Consider the following 20,545-nt stretch of genomic DNA (forward strand, 5'->3'; position numbering starts at 1 on the left):
TTCCCATAAGTTGGTATTTTTTTCATGGTCTTTTATTCTGTTGAGTATCTGATTTAAGTGTCTGTTTTCTGTAGTCTCATAGAGGCAGTATAGGGTGGTGTAGCAAAGTGAGTAAGAACCCAGCTGGAACTAGACTACCTGAGTTCCAGTCCCAGCTCTGCATCTTGCTACGTGGTCTTGGGCAACGTCTTCCTGGCTCAGTTCTTTCATATATAAGATAGGAATAAAAATAGTAATATTTTAAAACTTTTTACCCTCACAGGTTTGTATAAAGTGAGTTGATATATATATATATATATATATATATATATATATATATCATGCTAAGTAAGTACAAGTAAGTAGTAAGGGCTATGTAAGTATCAGTTATTATTAATATTATAGACAAGTCCAGGTCAGTGTGTTTGTTTTATTAAGGACTCCTAGAGAGTAGGAGGGAGAAGGCAATGGCACCCCACTCCAGTACTCTTGCCTGGAAAATCCCATGGATGGAGGAGCCTGGTAGGCAGCAGTCCATGGGGTTCCACAGAGTCCGACACGACTGAGCGACTTCACTTTCACTTTTCACTTTCATGCATTGGAGAAGAAAATGGCAACCCACTCCAGTGTTCTTGCCTGGAGAATCCCAGGGACGGGGGAGCCTAGTGGGCTGCTGTCTGTGGGGTCACACAGAATCGGACACGACTGAAGTGACTTAGCAGCAGTAGTAGAGAGTAGGAGATAAATACACTCAAGTAGAATATATTCTACAGCTAGATACTAAGCGGTTATTAATAGAGTGGCTGCTGCTGCTGCTGCTAAGTCGCTTCAGTCGTGTCCGACTCTGTGCGACCCCATAGACTGCAGCCCATCAGGCTCCCCCGTCCCTGGGAGTCTTACAAACTTAGGATATCAGGTTAAGGTGATTTATTTACATGAGGAATGTCACTACCTCTTAGCTCCTGCTTTACAGACATGGAGACCAGGTAGTTGAATATAAGTGGATTTTTATTTTGAGAGTTTCTACCTGAGGACTCAGAAATGAAGTTTATACTAGGTTAGTTTGCTGTCTACAAAACTTTTTCTATTGTGAAAATAGAGTCATGAGACTCCAGGACCATAGCAATGACCTCTTTAGATCACCTTGGTAGCATATACCTTATTCAACACCAATATTGCCATTAGTCAGAGCCCTTTAAAAATTACCTTTTCAAATTGTTTTTGGATCTGCACAGGAAACTCCAACTTATTTTACTATAATTAGCACCTTGGTTTTTATACCAAAATAGTATTGATTCTCTCATGCTAATGTTCTTAGTTTTGAACAACCTATTTCTGAAAATAACACCTACTCTCAAAAAATCGACATATGCCACCACTAAATATAGTCAAAAGAATTTGTCCTGAGAATTGAAGGCATTGCCAAGGTATTTCTGGAATCAAAATAAAGGATCCCCCAAAGTAATGGCTATGAAATAAATTCATTTAGAGGTGTAGGTTTTGTTCTCTAGCTGCAGTTATATGATTCTGTGACGTGTATGTTGTAAATAAAGTTATAGTCCTTCTGCACAGGAACCAAGTGCTTGTACCACTGGGGGAGGTTCTTAAGTATCTCAGCCTTGTCTCCCCTCTGGTCTGGCTTTCTTCCTGTCTCTAGATGGAGCTCCTTTTGGTCACCCAGTGAATAGGCTTGCTTCAGAAGTGCTCTTTTTATCACATGGCCATCTGGCCAAGGCCAGAGCAGGTCTGTGGGTTTGCTGCTCTGACCTCACAGACTGTTTTAGCCACCAGAACACCTGTTGACACTTTAACATTGGAAAGTGTGGAAAAATAGCATCAAATAACCCAGAATTTTTGTTAAGGGCAGGCAAAGAGAGAGGAGGAGGGGGCTTCCCAAATACTCCAGTACAAAGAAAGCACTGTGCAAAAATACCTATTTTTGTTAACACAATGCTTTTTGTAACACCAAAAATGAAAGTCAGTACCTGAATTAGACCCTTAACACACAGTCATTTTCTTGCCCTAGAATAAACCTGGAAATGAGCAAGTGCTTAGCCAGACTGGCCTGGTATTCTTATGGGTGGATGATATAAACCCTTGGGTTATTGGAGGTTAGCTGTGACAACATGGAGATGGTCCAGCAGAATCTCAGTGGTGCCAGACAGGAAGCTTAAAATAGACTTGCAAGTGGGTCTGAGATGCTATTCGCCTGATGGCTAGTGAGTTAACCGTGGCCTTTGCCAAAATCAACGATTAGAGGAAAGAGAGGCTGCTAGACAATCTTTAGCTCCTTCTTCCCTCCAGGTCTTAGATGAGAAATCAGCAAGTATTTACTATTAAGCATTAGGTACTTGTTTTATTCATCCTGGCGTTGAGAATTGCTTTGAAATTAAATTATTTGCAGTTGTGCGCTGAAATCAACAAATCATCTGTAAGAAAGAAGCAGATCATGTACTGTGGCTCATTTCTTGTGGGTCAGAGGTTATAGGTGTGTTCAGACTTATTTAATATTTTAAAAGTAGTCCATCCTCATCAGAATTCATGAAGCAGTAGTAGTTTGAGGGAAATATATGTATCATTGTTCTCTTGCCAAATTAGAAACAAAAATCTCCTGCATTGACCTAACATGACAACGAATATGGAAAGTAGGTATCTGGGGTTGCTTTCCTTGAGAAATCCCTGCTAATGGGGTTGTCTTGAATATTAAGGATGATATGCATGGGGGAAGGGTTTTTATTGTCTAGCCATCAGACAACTAGGCAGTGAAAAATTACACTTTTTCGTTCAGTGTGTCTCTACAGATGATTCTCCAGAATACAGAAGGTAAAAGATTTCAGAAAGGTTTCAGGGGAGCTGAGAACTTGGGGTGGATCTAGAGCACTTTACAGTAGGTGCCAGGTCATGAGTGCCCCTGAAGCAGGCCATGCCAATCTGCAGACTTCAGCAAAAGCCCCTACACTATGAACTCAAAAATAGTAGCTGCTGATCTACACATTTCTTTAAAACTATAATTCTCTGCTTACCTGGACAGCATAACTATAAGAGTATAAGCTTCCCAAGGACAGGCATGGATCATGTCACTTTTATACATCCATATACACCCACAGCTTGGCATAATAGTGAGAACTGAGGGGTAGTGGATGCTTACTTTATACTGTCTTCTGTTCTAAGTGCATTGTCTGGCTGTATCCTCATAACACTCATAACAGGTAGGTTTTACCGTTATATCCATTTCACAGAAGAGGAACCTCACTGAGGGTGATTTGCACTGCTTACATAAATAGGAAGTAGTAGAGTGTCCGTCTTACATTCTGAGGCGCTATGCTTTAGTGACCGCTGCACAAAATAGATGCTCAGTAATGAACTCGTGTCAAAGTACAGAAAGTTTCACATTTTCATTATGGGCCCGACAGTAAAGTATATCCTTATAATTGCAGAATTTCCACCCATGTTTCTGTATCTGTAACCAGCAATAAGTTTTGCACAGATAAGTGTGTCTCCACTAAATAGCCATTCTTGTCAGAGCACTGTAGGGTTTGGTTATGGTTTTTCAGGAAAAACAGTTGTAGCTAGCTGAGCAGCCACAACTGGTCCCCCACTGACACCTCAAGATACTAGCAGGAGCATCAGACTCTGATTGACAAAGTGAAAGACAAAGCAACCACATTTTTCTCATTCTTGTGGTCAAGGGAATTTCCCGGCCACAAAGGCACAGAGTAGATCCTTGGGGTTCAAGGGAGGGAGAGGGAGCTAGCCCATAATATGTCCCACCAACTTCCCAGAAACTTTGACACTGGAATCTATCTTGACTGAGAGATGACTGCACATCCACCAGAGAGGGCCCTGAGTCAGGCCAAATATTGAGACAAGCAAGATGACTGGTCAGAGACAATCTGAAACACTGTCCATACATAACCCATGTAAACAATCCTCATTCCACACTTCACTGAAGCTCCACCTGTGTGTTCTTCCACACTACTTTGCTTCTAATAAATGATTTCACTGCTTCACAATCTGTCTCTGTGCTGAATTCTTTCTTCAAAGAAGACAAGGACCAAGTACCTGCTTCAAGTCACAGCACCCATTACCCCATGAGATCAGCTATTATAAAAGCATATTTTCCTTGGAAACTAGATGTAAATATTTGTAGGTGAATACCTAATGTATACCTATAGAAGGCTGAACGCCAAAGAGTTGATGCTTTTGTGGTGCTGGAGAAGACTCTTGAAAGTCCCTTGGACTGCAAGGAGATCAAACCAGTCAATCCTAAAGGAAATCAGTCCTGAATATTCACTGGAAGAACTGAAGCTAAAGCTGAAGCTCCAATACTTTGGCCACCTGATGTGAAGAGCCGACTCACTGGAAAAGACCCTGATGCTGGGAAGATTGAGGGCAGGAGGAGAAGAGGGCAGCAGAGAATGAGATGGTTGGATGGCATCACCGACTCACTGGACATGAACTTGGGCAAACGGAAATAGTGAGGGACAGGGAAGCCTGGCATTCTGCAGTCCATGGGGTCACAAAGAGTTTGGCATGACTTAGTAACTGAACAATATCACCACCTAATGTATTCAGGTCACACCCTAGTAATAACATTTAATCTATTTAAAGCTATATGTTCAGTTTAAAATAAAGCACTTTTTAATCAGTATCCACATGAGAGGTGAAAGTTCAAGAAGAGAAAGAAGACAAGAAGAATGTTAGTTATCGAATTATGTGTCCAGTTTCTGCTAGGAATAATGGACTCCGGAAGTCTAATCAGAATATACTAAAGTACAGTATCTGGGTTGTGATTTTATCCCTTCTTAAGGCATTGAGATTTTATAAAATGAACATAAGTTGGAGCCAGAGACACCTGAGTTCAAATCCTAGCTTACTAGCTGGGTAATCTTTCCAAATTTATCCAATAGCTTCAACACTTTAAAAATCTAAACAGTGTTGTAAGGATTCAGTTCAGTTCAGTCGCTCAGTTGTGTCGACTCTTTGAGACCCCATGAATCGCAGCACGCCAGGCCTCCCTGTCCATCACCAACTCCCAGAGTCTACTCAAACTCATGTCCATTGAGTCAGTGATGCCATCCAGCCATCTCATCCTCTGTCGTCCCCTTCTCCTCCTGCCCCCAATCCCACCCAGCATCAGAGTCTTTTCCAATGAGTCAACTCTTCACATGAGGTGGCCAAAGTATTAGAGTTTCAGCCTCAGCATAAGTCCTTCCAATGAACACCCAGGACTGATCTCCTTTAGGACAGACTGGTTGGATCTCCTTGCAGTCCAAGGGACTCCCAAGAGTCTTCTCCAACACCACAGTTCAAAAGCATCTATTCTTCAGCGCTCAGCTTTCTTCACAGTCCAACTCTCACATCCATACATGACCACAGGAAAAACCATAGCCTTGACTAGACGGACCTTTGTTGGCAAAGTAATGTCTCTGCTTTTCAATATCCTATCTAGGTTGGCGTCTTTTAATTTCATGGCCACAGTCACCATCTGCAATAATTTTGGAGCCCAAGAAAATAAAGTCAGCCACTGTTTCCCATCTATTTGCCATGAAGTGATGGGACCGGATGCCATGATCTTCATTTTCTGAATGTTGAGCTTTAAGCCAACTTTTTCACTCTCCTCTTTCACTTTCATCAAGAGGCTTTTGAGTTCCTCTTCACTTTCTGCCATAAGGGTGGTGTCATCTGCATATCTGAGGTTATTGATATTTCTCCTGGCAATCTTGATTCCAGCTTGTGCTTCTTCCAGCCCAGGATTTCTCATGATGTACTCTGTATACAAGTTAAATAAGCAGGGTGACAATATACAGCCTTGACGTACTCCTTTTCCTATTTGGAACCAGTCTGTTGTTCCATGTCCAGTTCTAACTGTTGCTTCCTGACCTGCATATAGGTTTCTCAAGAGGCAGGTCAGGTGGTCTGGTATTCCCATCTCTTTCAGAATTTTCCAGTTTATTGGGATCCACACAGTCAAAGTCATAATGATAATCTAAAAGAAAATGCGAAATGATGGCTGGCAAATAGCACAAAGTGGTAGCACCGAAATGACTCCCCTGTTGCTGCTGTAACAAGTTACCACAAGTTCAATGGCTTAAAACGGCACACAGATCTTGCAGTTCTGGAGGTCAGAAGTCTAACGTGGGTCTCTGTTGGCTAAAATCAAGGCATGTCAGCAGAACCACATTCCCTTCCGGAGGCTTTGGGGAGGATCTGTTTTCCTGTCTCACCCAGTGTTCAGAAGCTGCAACAGTTCCTTGACTCACAGCTCCTTTCTTCACCTTCAAAGGGAGACAGCAGCATCTTCAGGTCACTCTCACTGTGATTCTTCTGCCTTCTTCTGATTACATCGGGCCCATCGGGTCATAATCCAGGATAATCTCTTTATCTTAAAGTCAGTTCATTAGCAACTGTACATCCATCTACAACCTTCATCCCCCCTTGTCATGGAGCACACAGCATACAGTTCCGAGGGACTGTGGTGTGGACATCTTTTAGAAAGGGCTGTGGCTCTGCATTTCACAGTGCTTTTTGCTCTTAACACTTGTTCATTCATTCATATACTTACTAAAGGAAAATACGAATGATATAGTAAAAGTATCTTTCAGTTCAGTTCAGTCACTCAGTCGTGTCCAACTCTTTGCGACCCCATGAATCGCAGCATGCCAGGCCTCCCTGTCCATCACCAACTCCAAGAGTTGACTCAAACTCACGTCCATTGAGTCGGTGATGCCATCCAGCCATCTCATCCTCTGTCGTCCTCTTTTCCTCCTGCCCCCAATCCCTCCCAGCATCAGAGTCTTTTCCAATGAGTCAACTCTTCGAATGAGGTGGCCAAAGTACTGGAGTTTCAGCTTTAGCATCATTTCTTCCAAAGAAATCCCAGGGCTGATCTCCTTCAGAATGGACTGGTTGGATCTCCTTGCAGTCCAAGGGACTCCCAAGAGTCTTCTCCAACACCACAGTTCAAAAGCATCAATTCTTTGGCCCTCAGCTTTCTTCACAGTCCAACTCTCACATCCATACATGACCACAGGAAAAACCATAGCCTTGACTAGACGGACCTTTGTTGGCAAAGTAATGTCTCTGCTTTTGAATATGCTATCTAGGTTGGTCATAACTTTCCTTCCAAGGCGTAAGCATCTTTTAATTTCATGGCTGCAGTCACCATCTGCAGTGATTTTGCCAAGAATTCTTCTGTTTTAGTAAAGTGCTTCAGTTCAGTTCACGCACTCAGTCGTGTCTAACTGTTTGCGACCCCATGGACCACAACACGACAGGCCTCCCTGTCCACCACCAACTCCTGGAGTTTACTCAAACTCATGTCCATTGAGTCAGTGATGCTATCCAGCCATCTCATCCTCTGTTGTCCCCTTCTCCCACCTTCAATCTTTCCCAGCATCAGGGTCTTTTCAAATGAGTCAGTTCTTCACATCAGGTGGCCAAAGTATTGGAGTTTCAGCTTCAACATCAGTCCTTCCAATGAACACCCAGGACTGATCTCCTTTAGGATGGACTGGTTGGATCTCCTTGCAGTCCAAGGGACTCCCAGGAGTCTTCTCCAACACCACAGTTCAAAAGCATCAATTCTTCGTTACTCAGCTTTCTTTATAGTTCAACTCTCACATCCATACATGACTACTGGAAAAACCATAGCCTTGACTAGATGGACCTTTGTTGGCAGAATAATGTTTCTCCTTTTTAATATACTGTCTAGGTTGGTCATAACTTTCCTTCCAAGGAGTAAGCATCTTTTAATTTCATGGCTGCAGTCACCATCTGCAGTGACTTTGGATCCCCCCAAAAATAAAGTCAGCCACTGTTTCCACTGTTTCCCCATCTATTTGCCATGAAGTGATGGGGCTGGATGCGATGATCTTAGTTTTCTGAATGTTGAGTTATAAAGCGCTTCAGTTCAGTTCAGTTCAGTCACTCAGTTGTGTCTTACTCTTTGCGACCCCATGAACTGCAGCACACTAGGCTTCCCTGTCCATCACCAGCTCCTGGAGTTCACCCAAACTCATGTGCACTGAGTTGATGATGCCATCCAGCCAACTCATCCTCTGTCGTCCCCTTCTCCTCCTGCCCCCAGTCCCTCCCAGCAGATTTATACATTAAAAAACTAGCTGAGGCGGTTGCGGTGGGAGAGCAGCAGGCCAAGAGTGTGAGTTGCTCACCCCAGGGGCTGCCTGCTGTCCCGCTGCCCTCCGAGTGCAGCCATGTCCGAAGGAGAAGCCCCAGGAGGGAGTGAAGATGGAGAAGGACCACATCAACCTGAAGGTGGCCGGGCAAGTTGGCTCCAGGGTTCAGTTTAAGATCAAGATACACACACTATTCTGCAAGCTGATGAAGGCCTCCTGCCAGAGCCAGGGCTTGTCCATGAGATGGATTCAGTTTAGGTTTGATGGACAACCCATTAATGAAACAGATGCCCCAGCACAGCTGGAGATGGATGACCCTCAGAGGACACCAGAGGACACGACTGGAGAGGACACCAACAGCAGAAGGGGGGCCTCCAGCGTGGCCAGCTGCCTCTTGGTGGGGGGGGGGGGGCGGCCTCTAGAGCCCCCATCCCCTTGTGGTGCTGGGCTGTGTTTGCTGTCAAACAGTGCAGGTGTGGCCAAGCCCATCAGCAGGCAGGCTCGAACACCGAGGACATTCCCTAGGAGGACTTTGCTCTGATGCACTCAAGCGCCACCACAGCAGTGGTCCCCAGCCTCCCTTGGCCCATCCCCTCCTACCTTTGTTTGGGTAAAAGGCCCACGTGGTGAGGGACTTGGGTTTTGTTTTTACCTTTTTGTTTTTTCTCCCTCCTATGAAATTTTCTCCCAACTTGTGACCTGAATGCCTACTTTCTGTCTAGACAGGGATCTTAACCCCAGGTGTTGACCCTACCTCATTCCAATCATGGAGAGAACCGTCCCCACTCTGGGGGTGCTTCTATGGGGCGAGTTTTGGGGTCACGGTCGGTATGGGAGATACACTTTCACTTACTGTTTCTTGCGGGCACAGGTTTTTTTTTAATGCTAAATATTAGAAATGTAAGCTTTGCCAGAGTATAGGAAAGTTGAAGGGAAAAGACTGGAATGTTTGTTAAAATGTATGAAGTTCTTCAGTAACACGGCCCTGGGCAGGGTCTGGGGTCCCAGACCCATTGCCATCAATGGCTGGTGACACTGCTCAGACACAATGAAAATGGGCTTTCCCCTTTTCTTAACAGAGAAGAGAGTAAGTCCCACACATCTGCCGTGGTCACAGTGCCAGGGCCTCAGATTTCCTCCAGTATTTGCTTCTGATGAGTAATCATGGTCTGTACGTAAACTAGGAAGATAGAAAATACTGCTGATTTTGCCGTTATGTCTTCGTGTAAAAGAGCTGCTTCAAAGCGTGGCTACAAGTGAGAGATGCCTCTGGTTCTCCCCGAGGACTGTGCTCTGCTCCCCAAGTTGGTATGGAGCTTACACGTTACATGTGATTTCGGTTCTGTGCAGCATTTTGGGGTCTGTCTTAGTCAGCCTCCAATGGCTGTCCCGTTGCCCTTCCGTGTGGACTCGCTCATGTGTGACAGCCCCTGGCTGCCTGTTCGGGTCACCTGGGCAGGACTGAGGCCTCGTTGGAGAAGTCTGCACTTCCTTTGTACCTTGCTGTTCGGGCACGTGTGGGGTATCTGCCGGCTCTGTTGTGTTTATTCCCCAATTTGTACATTATTTGTTGTCCTATACTACTGTCAATGGTAAATATTGTTTGGTATTCTGTCAAAAAAAATTAGCTGATAATACAAGATAGCATGAACAAGCCCCAATATGAGTCATTTAAGAGGAGAGGTCACTTAGATTAATGAGGGAGAAAAAAAGATTTTGATCATCCACGAGAAGTAATAAGGTCACCTCCTTCCCTCCACAAAAGGGCAATGTGATCTTAGGTTGCATTAAGATGAGAACAAAGGAGGGGCTCGCCTTGGTAAATCCTTGGTAAATCCCCTGGAGATTTTGAAGGGTGTAAAAAATCTTCAGTGGAGCCAAAGGAGAGAGCCAACAGGGTGAAGAGCCTAGAATCAGAAAGTATAAGAAGTTTGGGGATATTTATGGTGTGATCTTCAAATACCTAATTGACAGACATATGAAAAGAAATCTAGATTTATCTTTGAAATCTTTGGAGTTTTAAACTGCTAAATTGCTTTAGTCATGTCCTACTCTTTGCGAGTCCATGGACTGTAGCCCACCAAGCTCCTCCGTCCATGGGATTCTCCAGGCAAGAATACTGGAGTGGGTTGCCATTTCCTTCTCCAGGGAATCTTTCCGACCCAGGGATCAAACCCATGACTCGTGTCTCCTGCATTGGCAGGTGGGTTCTTTACCACTAGTGCCATCACTAGAATAAGTGTGTAGAAGTTAGATTTAAACTCAGTGTAGTAATTTTACATGGTTATAGTTTCCTGAAATGGAATGAGCTACCTGAGTTTCCTGTCCCTGGAGGTATTCAAATAGAATCCAGACAAGTGTCAAAGAATGTGCTCCCAAAGCACTTCTTCAGGCCTTAAACGTTGTATTTACATTGTAATCGTTTGCATTCCAGTCTCCCTGTGCAACTTGTGACTTCTTTCTGATCTGAATCTGTCATGTTCATTTTAACTTGGCTCAGAAGGTACAAAATCAATCTTGGTTTGGTGGATAGATGCATGAATGAGATTAAAGGTTGGGCAGAGTGATCTTTAGTCCTTCCAACTCAGACTCTCAGTTCTCAGCTAGGATTTGAACTAGGTTTAAAGAATGGAATTGGTTGCAGAAAGGGGGTGGCAGTGTTGCATCCTAGGTTTCACAGTACAGAGAAAGCTCAGAGACAAGAGGGAGCAAGAGAGTGGAGGAGCTACGATGGGTGAAGTACAGGAATTAGAGTTGGGGCAGAAGGTTGGGTCTTGATTCTTGAAGGTTTCTTTAATTTCAAGGATGTCAGGCTTTCTCATCCTGCAGTCTGAACCCAGGCTGATGCTTGACTAAATCCTTATGAAAGAAGACAGAAAAAGTGCTCTTACAGTCATGAATTTTGGCTCTGCTGGGAAAGACTGTGACTTGATATGGACTGAAATGTCCCCCATGATTCTTATCTTGAAGCCCTAACTCCTAGTGAGATGGATTAAGGAGGTAGGGCTTGGGGAGGTGATTGGGTTTAGATGAGGTCATGAGGATGGGGCCCTCATAATGGGATTAGCTCCCTTCTAAGAAGAGACACCAGGGAGCTTTCTCTCCCTCTCTGTCTCTCTCTGCCATGGGAGGACACATGGAGAAGTCCATCTACAAGCCAGAGAAGAACACCCTCACCAGGGAGCAGAATCAACCAGCACTTTGCTCTTGGATTTCCCAGCCTCCAAAACTGAGAAATACTGAAATAAGCATCTCCTGTTTAAGCTGACCAGGCTATTGTATCAATATTTTTGTTACAGCAGCCCGAACTGACTAATACAGGGCTCTTGCCTACATCTGGGAGTAATGAGTCAGAACTCAGCGCTAGGCAGTGGCAGCAAAAATATAAAAGAAATCAGATGGGAAGAGACATTACTGAAAACATTAAGACTTGGTAGTGAGATAACAAGAAAGGGTTTAAAAGGGAGGGCCACAGCTTTGTGAACATGAGGGCAGACAGTTATGTCCATTGAGCTTCTTAGTGCAATGGAAGGAAGATGAGAAACTATTTGGAATATCCAGGATTTCCTGCAACTGTTTCCATTAAGTTCATGGCTGAAAATGGGCTATTTTTAATGTTGATGAGAATGGCAAGTCAAGAGTTTTAGTCTGTGGAGAGCAAACTTTTCTTGGAAGGGAGCTGTAGTACTGATAAAACTTTGCTCTGAATGGTAGTATTAACAGCAGGCACTGTTGGACAAGCCTGATGATGGGCCAGCCTGATACAAGACACTGTGTGTATCATCCCACTTCATTAAATTATCCCTCGTTTGAAGACCTCAGCTTGTACCCCACGCAGTATCTGCTTTAGGGAGTGCCCAAGGAAAATTCTCATTCACATTAGCTCTAAGGATAATTATATGTCTCTTAAATAATTAAATTTCTTTTTTAAATTTTTGGACTCTGAATGCAATTAACACATGACCCTGTGTGTGTGTGTGTGTGTGTGGTGTGGTGGGGTTGGCAGAGGCAGGAGGAAGTTGAAGGCGTTATGCTAAGTTTCAGATCCATAATTGTGGCCCAATTTTAGTTGTGTGTAATATATAATTTCTTAGCCTCTTTCCTGTTTCTTATTTTTTCCCTCCCCTTGTTTTTCTATCCTCCCTCCTCTTTTAATTTATGCTGCCTTGTATTTTATGTATCTCTGAAGGCAGTCCTAAATTCCAAAACAAAGGACAATAATTATAAATATATTTCTATTTACGTCAGCCCCCACTTTATAGATGAGGAAGCAGAGGCTCAATTTATTTAACTTGCCGGAGATCACAGTGGGTGTACTACTTACCTATTGCCAGGTAACAAATCCCCTCCAAAACTAGCAGCTTAAACCAGCAAACACATAATTTCTCAGTTGATTCCTGAGGGTCAGGAGTCTGGGAGCAGCTCAGTTAGGTAGTTCTAGCTCGGGGGCTGGTGGGGTTGCAGTCGAGCCGTCTGCTGGGGCTCTAACTGTCTGAAAGCTGCAAAGTCTTTTATAACTTAATCTCAGAAGTGACGATCACTCTTGTCTTCCACCAGTCACACAAACCAACCCTGGTAAAGGGAAAGGAGTCCACAAGGGCGTGAGTCCCAGGGATAGGATCGCTGGAGGCCATCTTGGAAGCCGCCACTCGCATGGAGGAAATAGCATAGCTGAGCCTGCAGGATGTTGCTTCTACAAAAGCACTGGCTCTGGATATGCTCAAGTTTGGTCCCCAGAGCGGCTTTCATTTTTTTTTTCCCCCTTTTCAGCTTGAAGAACAGGTGAATGAGCACAGCAAGTGAGGAGGCAATGGGCTTCAGTTTTCTTCCTCTGATCCTGCTTACAAGTTGCCAATGCTGCCACAGTTCCATCCATAAAGCTTTGTATTGCCTCATAACTATTTAATCGCTGCTAAAAGTAAACTTGATTTTAATCCATAAGACAACACTAAATGATCTAACTGTCGGGTCCCACTAAGAAGTGGAGAGTAATAGCTAACATGACACACTATACAGGCTGATAGCCTCTGACTTTGGTAGTGCAAGAAACAATTGATAGTAATTGTAATTCCTCCCACTTTTTATACTCTTTGCTTCATGGGAGATATGGGTATATAAAGGATGGAAGTTTTTAGTGATTCTGCCTTCCCCCCTCCATAAGGTGATTCCACCCCTCATTTGTTAGTGTAATGAGAAAATCTATAAAGATATTTTTATGGAACATATTTTTTACTGCATTGCTGATCTGTGGCCACATTTTGTCAGGGTAATAAATTAGGACGTGTTGTTTTCCTGGATTCAGGAAACTGCCGGCTCAGTGTTTGGTATTCAGACCTCAGATCCATGACTCACCAATAAACCACCTGGACAAATGAGCAGAGAGGATCTGAACTGCTGCGGACTATTGCCCCACCTCTCGATTCTTAACTCTATTCTGTATCTGGAAATTCCATTTTCATTTGAGATATGTATAAATTGATGTTACTCTCCATGTTTAAACATAGCCCCAAACCGATTTCTTTCCTGAGATTGTTTTTCAGAACAGTGGTGTTGAACTTCAATTAAAATTTGCAAACCATCGCTGTGCGCCCGTGGTATTTGAATGTTGCTATGACTTGTACATCTCTGTGACCTCCCTCCAGGACTTTGTGGTACGCCAGTTTGCAAATGAGATGATCAGTTTGGTCTAGGGAGAGAATTTTCTCTTTAGCTTTGACTGATTTAGGTACAAATTGATTTGTTAAATTCTCTTAGAGTGTTCTAGGCTTTGTGCTATGTTCTCTAATTGGATAAAAAGCTAAGACACAGCTTTGTACCTTTAAAAACTTGTGGTCTAGCTGCTAGGTAAATATTAACAGGAACAATTATGAAACCATGTGAGATAGCAGAAGTATTCACAAAATCCTTGAGGAGAAAGAAGGGGATTAGTTCTGCCCAGTGGTGGAGGAGGAAGATTTTACCAGGAAAGACCTCTCTTAGATCGGTGGCCCCCAGATGTTGGTCTCAGGACCAGTGCTAGTCTCTAATAAAATTTTCACTGACTTGTGGCAGAGTGAGAAAGAAAACAAAACTCCATAAGCCAATTTTAAGATTAAAAAAATCTTAATTTATCATGAAATTATGTATTGACGTTCTTTTTCCTGTGATGTCCTTCACTTCATGAAGACATGATGATAATATGTATTATTGTTTTCTTTCATTGCAAAATAAAACTTGGCAACCTAGCATCATCCAAATTTTCTTGTGTGCATTCATTTATTGGTCCTTGAAACCTAAACGGCTAGAAGCCCTTGTGAGGATGGTTATATTTGTGCTGGGGTTGGAAGAAAGAGATACTCATGTAAAGGCATTCTTGCTGTTTGCCTGTCAGTGGTTTAACAATACCTACATTAAGGGGAAACTAATTTGCGAGAAAGAAAAAATGTATGCTTGCATTTAAAAACTGGCTTTGAATGTTTTTCTAGTATGTGTCTGGGGGAATGTGGAGGGGGGTGGGTATAAGAGAAAAAAAGTGCCCACAGTGCTGCAGAATGTGAACTGTAGCTTTGGAGAGCTGCTGTTGCCAACATGAATACTGGTTTTAGAAGGATTCCCATCCCCATCCCTTCAACCTTCACCCCTCTGTATAAAATCTTCAGAAGTTTAGATAAGATTAAGCTTGATGATTGTAAACCTTCTACTTCTTTCCAGGTATTGGATTAAAAAGTAACCTTTGTATATATGGGCCCCTTTTCTCCCCTGATTTTTCACCAGGGGACAGGAGAGTGAGCCATTGTGTCTGTGTGTCTGAGCAGGTCAGTGGTAATGGAATGTTTAACCTGCCACGTTGTCAGTCTACCTTGTTCATCTCACCTACAGTGGCAAAGCTTTTCATCTATTTGCAAATGGATGCCTCTCAGGAGTTGAGCTATATCCATAATTTTAGGGAATGTATCATCTTTCTAGAGGGACTCAAGGAGAATGACAAAGATGATAAAAGGGCTGAATAATATCAAAAGGTATTAGATTTAAGAAGAATACTATCGGGATTTCCCTATCTGAACTCTGAGGCAGTGATCTTACAGGATTCCTTCCAGCAAAAATGCTTTAAAAAATGATCAAAGATTTCCCGGAAAATTTGCAAGACAACACTTGTAAATAGCAGGCTCTTCTACTGTGCATTTGGAAGCAGCCCTGTGTGTGGTGAAGTAAGAGGCTCTGAAGTCAGAGGATTCAAATTCTTGCTCACTCATTACTGCAGTCAAGTCACCACCTTGCTAAGCTTTAATTTTCTCCTCTCTTCAATGGAAATAATAGCCAAAGTGCTGTTGTAAACAGAAGTAATAAGCATGCAATAAGCACAAACTATTACTATTCTTCTTATATTTAAATTTTTATTATTGTCACTTCCTCCCGAGAGGAGAGCCTCTCTCCTGGCCCTTCTGTCCTTGGCTCTGCACTGTCTCCCGTCTCTGTGTCTGGAGTGTCCTGATTCAAGTGACCATGTGCGCTGGTTGATTCAGCTTCCTTGAAACTAAAGCATCTGCACATGAACAACAATGAAATTATGTTTATAGGGCAGATCATTTATTCTGCCTAACTCTCAAATGTTAAAGGAGATAAATACAAATTTTATGTCACAATATTTTTAGACAAAATCATGTGGAGAAAAAAAATGTTATTTAAGCGAATTATGTATTCTATTAATAATCCACAGGCTTCACTCTCCCCATGACCTTTAGCAACCCAGTAATGGATATATTGGAAGGAGATAAACACACAAGAGAGGATGAGATGATGGAATATTCCATGTCCTTTCTGGCTCCTATTTTGTATTTTAAAAAAGAGAGAAACATGGGCTTTAAGGGGTAGAATTGTGACCCAGTCTGGCACATAGAGGCATGCTGTCCACCCTGAAATGGCCAGCTAAGCTGTTGGAAGTTGAGATAGAGAAGCTAAAAAGGGCCCTTTCCACACCTTAGCACCAAATTTTGTAATTAAAAGAAAACGAAGGGGGAGAGGACACATGTATACTTATAGCTGATTCATGATGTTGTATGGCAGAAATCAACACAACATTGTAAAGCAATTATCCTCCAATTAAAAATAAATTAAGGGAAAAAAGAGAATAAAAGGTCCACGAGGTTTCATTGGTTCCTTAGAAGTGTTGAATTGACCTAACCTGATGAGCACTATTTGAGTCATTCTTTCATTCAACCAGTAATTGTTGGACACCCAGATACTGTTCTTGCTGAAAGTATGTGTGCGTGCTAAGTTGCTTCAGTTGTGTCCGACTCTTTGCAACCCTATGGATTGTAGCCCACCAGACTCCTGTGTCCAAGGGATTCTCCAGGCAAGAATACTGGAGTGGGTTACCATGCCCTCCTCCAGGGGATCTTCCTGACCCAGGGATCGAACCTGTGTCTCCTCTGGCTCCTCATTGCAGGCAGATTCTTTACTGCAGAGCCATGGGGGAAGCCCACTGTTCTGAATACTGGAGGGCAAACAGGACCAAACCAACCCCTGTTCTCATGGCACCTGCAGTCCAGGGGGGAAATCACTGCAGAAAAAACTCCACAGGAATTCACAGCAGAACCAAACTTTAGTGGCTTACGAAGTCCCTGAGGGTGGCCTTGGTGGCTGATGTCTCGTAATCACCTTGCTTAATATTCATGCAGAGACGTAGGTGTGTTTTTCTTTTATACTACTTATCACAGCAGTAACTTTCTATTAAAGCCATGAGGAGTTTTGACCTCTCAAAGATGATTGACATGGCTTTGGAGATCTATTTTTGTCCTGCTTTCTCAAGTTCGTGTCCTGTGTGATAGCCAACAAGGAAAATACCACGCTGCCAAGTGTAAGCACGTAAGATCTGTGTTATCCGTGATACTTGGACTATTGCGATACTGATGGGCTGAGAAATTTTTCATTTACCTAACGTAATTTTCAGGTTTGAGCATTGAGGTTACCTAACAAGTTAATGGGGAGAAAGCAGTGGCACCCCACTCCAGTACTCTTGCCTGGAAAATCCCATGGACGGAGGAGCCTGGTAGGCTGAAATCCATGGGGTCATGAAGAGTTGGGCACTACTGATCGACTTCACTTTTCGCTTTCATGCATTGGAGAAGGAAATGGCAACCCACTCCAGTGTTCTTGCCTGGAGAATCCTATGGACGGAGAAGCCTGGTGGGCTGCAATCCATGGGGTCGCACAGAGTCCATGAAGCCTGGTGGGCTGCAATCCATGGGGTCGCACAGAGTCGGACACAACTGAAGCAACTTAGCAGCAGCGGCAGCAACAAGTTAACTATTTGATATAGTTAACTTTTGAGGGGGTATGGCTTCTTAACTTTCAATGTCAATTTTAGGTAGTCAGAAATCTTGCCTGAGGCCAATACCTGGATAATATTGTAAGTGCTGGTGAAACTATGAGAATGACCATCAGATTTCCGTAGGCAGGCGGTTTGTAAAGAAGGAGGATTAGTTTTAACCTTAACTCCCCCTTCAACTCTTAACGAAAAACATGTGGTAAATCAAGCAGGGCGTGTTAGGTATTGCATTTCAGTTGTGGAGTGACATCTAATACCAAGTCAGCATTTGTTGTTAACTCTGGATGTACTGTATTAAGTAGTTAAGGACAAGTCTTCTCTCAAATATCCCCCACAGACAATTCATTAATGACAACAGGAAAAGAATGGTACCTTTCCAGTGGGGAGACCAGACGGGCCCCACCATCACCAGTGAACCCAGCATCTGCAGCCACAGTAGTTACTGACTGCCTCGAGGTTCTCCCTGAGATGCCGTGGAAAGTGCATGGCCTCACCTGGGAATATTCGTACCAGAAAATGGTTAACCTGAATCTGATCATGAGGAAACAAGCAGACAAATCCAGATGGTGGGACATTCTGTTAGGCAATTGGCTTGGACTCTTCAAAAATGTCAACATTATGAAAGCCAGACCAAAAAGGGAAAAAAACCTAGGTGGGTAAATGCTATAAATTAAGAGAGACCAAAGAGACCTGGCAGCTGGGGGATATGGTGCTGAAGGACACTGAAGGAAGGAGAGAGAGTAGAGGGAAAGGGAGGGGAGGAAGGAAAAAATATCTATAAAAGACATTTGGGGGCAAATTGGAGAACCTTTAATATAATCTGTGTTTGATTATCCTTTTGATGCTAAATTCCTTGCCTCTGAGCGTTATGAAGGAGGATGTCTTTGGTCAGGAGAATTCAGAATTCAGGAGATTGGTGCTGAAATATTCTAGGTGTGAAATGTCCTGAGAGCTGCAACTTTCAAGGGGCTCAAGATAAGGGCTCCCAAAACATGGAGAGAGAGAAACAAACATGGCAAAATGTTAGTTGGTGAGTCTAGATGTAGGAAATATGTGTGTTCCTTGAGTTATTCTTTCAACTTTTCTGTTTCAAGTTTTTCAAAACAAAAAAAGGGAGAGGTGAGGGAAGTCTGTTTGAGGGAAATTATAGAAATCCGGAACAAAAACAAGATGTAAGAGAACACATGTGCGTACAACTCAGCTGTGATGCCTCAGAGGAATAAAGGCCAGGACAGTGGACTGACTCTGCAGTGGGACTCACAAGGGTTGTGCTCTGGTGTGTCCTCAGGCATCACTCACCCTGGGATCATGGGCAGTTTGCCTAACTCTCTGTATCCATTTCCTGCTGCTAAGTCTGCTGCTAAGTCGATTCAGTCGTGTCTGACTCTGTGCGACCCCAGAGACGGCAGCCCACCAGGCTTCCCCGTCCCTGGGATTCTCCAGGCAAGAACACTGGAGTGGGTTGCCATTTCCTTCTCCAAGTATCCATTTGCTAGGGCTGCTGAAACAAGCGTCACAAACCACGTGGCTTGAAACAACAGAGATGTCTCACTCATCTCACCATTTTGGAGGCTGAAGTCTGAAATCAAGGTATTGGCACGGTCAGGCTCCTTCTGAAACCTGGAGGGGAGCATCTTTCCTTGCCTCTTGCTGGATTTGGATGGGTTGCCAGCAGTCCTTGGCTCTCTAAGCTCACAGCTGCAGCCCTTCGCGTTCTGCCTCCATCTGTTACATGGTGTTCTCCTCTCCTGTGTCTGTCCCAGGATCCCTCCTCCTCTGGGAAGGACAGCAGTTGTATTGGATTGGGGCCACCCTAATGACCTCATCTGAAACTTGATTACATCTGCAGAGACCCTATTTCCAAATAAGGGTGCGTCCACAAGTGCTGGGGATTAAGGCTTTGACACATCTTTTCAGGGGATGCAGTTCAACCCATAACCCTCTTCATTCTTGTTTCTCTAACTCCCAACATGTGTGGGGGACGCGGTGGACCCAATCAACCAGAATGCACACTGAGGTCCCTTCTGAAGCTCAGAGTCTGAGGCTCTGGGTGTCCACTGTTCTAAATTCAGACATGAGTCAGCTTTGGGCGACTACAGAGCCCAAGAGAGATGTGATGAGAAGGAGGTTCCAGGTCATTATTAAACAGATAAGAAGCGTGTCCCTTGGACACATGATTAGTGTACATTCTTGGCATAGCAGGGGCTGTTTTATTTTGCTTGTCATAGTCATCCTTTTTGTCCTCATTTTTATTGTTGAATGATTGTTTGTCAAAAGTTTTCTAAGCTGAATTCCCATCCTGTTACCCATAAAATTGCATAAAATGAGATGCTAGAGTTAAAAAAAAAATAACTGTCACATCACAACTGATATTAGAGATTGGCAAGGCTGCCAGCTGGAGCAGACTAACAAGGAAAATCAAGACTCCTCTCTCCGTCTTTGTCCTTCAGGCTAAAAAAAGGCAAGATAAGAAGAGAGAATGTTCTGTAATGAGTAAGGGTGGCCGTGCCTCGTGATGGGTCAGCCATGCGTGTCTGGAGGAGGACTCTCTTTGAGGCCCAGGAGGTGGGCTGGGGGCGGGGTGTGGAGGACGGCAAGTGGAGGAGGGTAGGGGGAGCGTAAATGGAGATGAGAACCACCAACAGTCTCCTGATGTCTCTGTGCTTCAAAGAGAAAACTGTGTCACAGCCGCAGGAGGGGAAAGCACTGATCGCAGAGTTGAAAGAGGACATTTTCCCAGAGCTGTAGACCCACAGTCCTCAGCGTGACTGATGTACAAAGCTTCATCTGCCTCCCTCCTGCGTCTCCCCCTCTCCTGCGTCTCCCCACATGTGACTTAAGGTGGATGCCAGATGTGTAAACCAGGGCAGGGCCGTGTCCCATCTATTAGAAATCTCTGACTTGTGGGCACGAAACAGAAACCTCAGCCAAAGGGAATCTTCTCCAAAATCCAATTGCGCTATTTTCTTTCCTGGCTTTCAGAAATCATTTGGATAAACCATGGATGATTTAATTATACTGTCATTATGAAAGCAGGTTCTGTCACTTGCCGTCAGTGCCAGGTAAAAACACTTGGAATTCACACTGTGTCGTTATCACTCTGGTCTTCCTTTGCGGCTCT

At 43.7% G+C, this 20,545-nt stretch overlaps 1 long non-coding RNA gene across 1 annotated transcript; it reads right to left on the reverse strand.

Annotated features, from left to right (window-relative positions):
• Nucleotides 1–15,504: 15,504 nt before the first annotated feature.
• LOC113903975 lies at nt 15,505–19,163 on the reverse strand. Its single transcript, XR_003514367.1, has 3 exons — nt 18,986–19,163; nt 17,797–17,918; nt 15,505–15,639 (listed from the first exon to the last, which is right to left on the reverse strand). It is a non-coding gene; the product is annotated as an uncharacterized LOC113903975 (long non-coding RNA).
• Nucleotides 19,164–20,545: the final 1,382 nt, after the last annotated feature.

Source organism: Bos indicus x Bos taurus, chromosome 14 (assembly GCF_003369695.1).
Source record: "Bos indicus x Bos taurus breed Angus x Brahman F1 hybrid chromosome 14, Bos_hybrid_MaternalHap_v2.0, whole genome shotgun sequence".
In the NCBI taxonomy this organism is placed as follows: domain Eukaryota; kingdom Metazoa; phylum Chordata; class Mammalia; order Artiodactyla; family Bovidae; genus Bos; species Bos indicus x Bos taurus.